Source organism: Atta cephalotes, assembly GCF_000143395.1.
Source record: "Atta cephalotes unplaced genomic scaffold scaffold00016, whole genome shotgun sequence".
Lineage (NCBI taxonomy): Eukaryota > Metazoa > Arthropoda > Insecta > Hymenoptera > Formicidae > Atta > Atta cephalotes.
In genome coordinates this window covers 5325475-5329371 of record NW_012130080.1, presented here as the reverse complement: position 1 = coordinate 5329371, position 3897 = coordinate 5325475, and positions in this window count along the sequence as shown.

Below are 3897 nucleotides of genomic sequence, written 5' to 3'. Positions count from 1 at the left end.
AAGGGCATTTTAATGAATAATTTACAGTAAAAAATTAATTTTTTTTTCAAAATTTTAATTGTTTTTCCAACATGTACATTATTATCTAGTCTTAAATGATGATCGTGAAAAATTAAATAATTTTAACGGATAAAATTTGATGTATACTGCAATGTTCACAAATCTAAAGGGGTCCAATTAATACTAAGCTCTTAATAAATAAATAGCGTCAATGATTTTCAAAATTAAATTGACTCCCAAATATTCATTTATCACAAAGATTATAGCGTCTCATCTTTGCAATAAAGAAAAATGCGGACGATAAACTGCATCAACACTTTATAACAATTAAATTACGGGAGGGGCGCAAATCTCTTGCTGTAGGTCGGAAGTAAAGGCTTACTATCCTCGGAAATCTTATCGCAACATGCAATATTTTAAATTAAAGCATCGGTCATTAATTTTCCTCGTGAAGCCATTCCGTTACTTTAAAGTGTCAACATAAATATCGACCTATTCACCTATCGCGGACCTCGTGACTCGTGAGCGGAGACTATAATAGACTGTCTGATCAATTAAGACGTCCCGACCTCTAAGATATCAGCAAGATTTAACGGGGTGATCGGAAGATTTCTTAACTGATACTCACACACGAGCGAATGGCACGGTTTTATATGCTAGAAAATTCTCCCGACGGAGGGCATTACACCGATAGCGCGTGATCTAATCGAATTCCCGGCAGCCGGGCTCGAGTCACCACGTGACGATTAGTGTTCTTCACGACGTCGTCGCGGGGGAGGCTGAAGTCACCGAGGAGAGAGAGGGAGTTTGCCCCGCGCGATGCGTTTAAATGGCCGGCCGAGTGTCGTCGGGAACTCAGTTTAACCATTGCGCCGTGAAAACCAGTCCGAAATCTTACTATATACTCGACGTATATAAATACTTACATACATGTATTATAATTTGTAAATATTACTTTTTAAAAGCGGTTTTTCTTATTTTCGCGTTTTGTTTCGACATCCTCTTTAGCGGCTAGAAACTAACTGGAGAACGAAACGCTGTGAAGAAAGGACCAACCACTTTTCCGGAAAATTCGCAGGAGCAAATCCGCGACGAATGTTCGCTTTTTCTCACTGACGAATGTCGACGAGAACCTTAATGGGATTCGATCCGTGTGACTGTGATGCTTCGAAGTAGCAGAGAGGAAAATTCTTGAAATTGAAACGTGAAATTTCTTTTCTCGAGAAAAAGAACTGACACATTCTTTACTATTTTGTGACTCTTTTTCTTCTGCTTGAAAGGATAGACGTTGAAAATCGAAACGGATCTTCTTTAAGCCGAGTGTTTAGTAAACATCTAAGTGAGTGTAATTTTTATTACATCTTTGCTTTAGTCTATTTCTAGAATTATTAAAATTGAGATAAAAATTCTTGCAAAAAAACATCCTTAAAGATTGTAATTTATTATTAAATTCGAGTTTTTTTTCTTTTTAAATTAAATATCTTGATGACCAATACTAATTTTAAGAATTAAATTTTAAGAATTAAAATTTTGTGTTTTAAAAATATAGAAATGATTTACATTTATTATTTATTTGCATATTTCATTAATTATTTAATAAGTCTAATTAAAATAAAAAAGTTCAAAATATCAAATATATGTATTTAATGTTTTATATTATTTTTAGATTGATTAGATTTGCATAAGTTTATATAAAACTATACTTTCTATTTTATTAGATTATAAATAATAGTTATACATCTTTTTATTATATAAAGTCATAAAATTTATAAAAATATATAATTTAAATATAAATGATTTTCGATGATAAATTTAACTCAAATAAAATTATACTCAAACAAAATATTGAAATGAAATGAAATTATCATTAAAATAATAATTTTGAGAAATAGACTACATTATATTATAACTATAAAAAAATCTATATTATAAATTACAGACTTATATTATAACTATAATATTGACTAAATAAAATTACGGTTATTAATGTTGTTTAATTTTGAAATTTTAAATAAAAATTTCACTTAAAATTTTACATAACGTAAAAAATAGCTTAACATAACGTAAAATAGTTTTCATAAGTAACTAACGTTTAGTAGTTACTAACGTGACGTTTCTTATGAAAGGATAATATTGTATATGATGTACAAAAAGAAGCTAAGTCATCTTTTGATAATGTTTCCCTATTAGTGTTCGATTGGATCAATTATCAGATTACAACAACTTATGTGACGATTATATATAGACGAAAATGTATTTATTGTATGTGTATGTATATGTGTTTATGTAAATTAAATACACTGTAAGGCGCTCGTTTATTTTCCAACTAATTCCAGTTCCAAACTTCTATACCAACACATTCCATTCGTATCTCTTTGATAATCAATACGTAGTAATTTTTTTCAACCAACCTCATTAACAATTATCTATTTACGACAATGGCTCGCTTATGTTTTCCTAATGAAATCTTTTTCAGGTGTTGTATTTCAGACGATACTTCCACGTGATTTTGTTCTTGATAATCCAAAGAATACTGAGAACTCGCGTGTCTACGCTGCGCGTATGATAACGATCAATTTTCCATCGATTTGCGCAAACTGACATTAATCCATCCTGTGGTTATCTGAGTTTTTGGTGTAGCATATAATTAGATTAACATATAATTATGTACTCTAATTATGTTCGATGACTACGACTTAGACCTTGACGCCAGAGAGTATCATTGTCAAAGCGATAAGCGGACACGTTTAGCATTGCGCGTTTATCAATTGACAATCTTTTCACTTGCAACTGAGTCGATTCAAAGACTAATGCTTATTAATGCAACAAGATCTATGTGTATATGCATTCGGGAAACCGTCGAGCTTATCAAGGTGCATGTTTATAAAACAAGCTTGAACACGTGAAGTTAGTACACTGAATTGCATTTGACACATACATATTTTACGATATTTATTGATAAATTCGCGATAATATAATCCATAGATTGTGTTCGTTAAAAATGTGACATACGCACGCATACAAAATAGAATAAAATATTATTTAAAGTATCAATTGAATTTAAAATATATTATTACATATAAGTTTTTCTAGAGATTCGATAACATCGATTGTTATTAAATTCAAAAACTTGTCAGAAAAGAGCTCGAAACAAAGAAAAAACTTTATCTATTTTAAATGACGTCATTTTTCTGACAATTTTTTTTAAATGTATTATCACTTTTTTACAGTTACATATCGGTAATTACATATTAGAAAATTTTTGCATAAGTATCCTTATTAATATCTAAATAATTAATACGTGGAAATTTGAAACGAAAATGAATTATTGATATGATAAGAAAACTAGTTTTGATGCAACATTGTTTTTTCTTCTCTTTTTTGTTGATTTCGATCGACAACGCTCGAAATCATTAATCATCTTCCAGTTGTATGGAATGCACGTGACAGATACGTAAGTGAAACAATTATACGTGCATGTGATCGCAATATTAATTGTCATTGTTTTACGCAAAAAATTTTCACGTTTACAATACCTCTTATAAATATTATTGTTTTTATCTTAGAAATTTTTTAATTGAAAAATATTGTTTAAAATTACAATTACAATTCAGATTACAATTCAGAAATACGATTTCTTTAGAAAAGATCTATCAAAATGTAACTGACATAGAATAAATTTTTCATAAATTTAAAATCTATAAATCTATAAATCAATTAATAATTTTAATTCCATTATTTATAAAACAATTTGAAAAAGAATAAAATAAATTCTCATTTGAAGTTCTAATAAAATAATTCGCACGAAAAAAGTTAAAATATATTCTAATTTTGATTTTTTATTATTAAATGAATATAACTTATAATAAATAGATATTATTATTATTACATATCCTT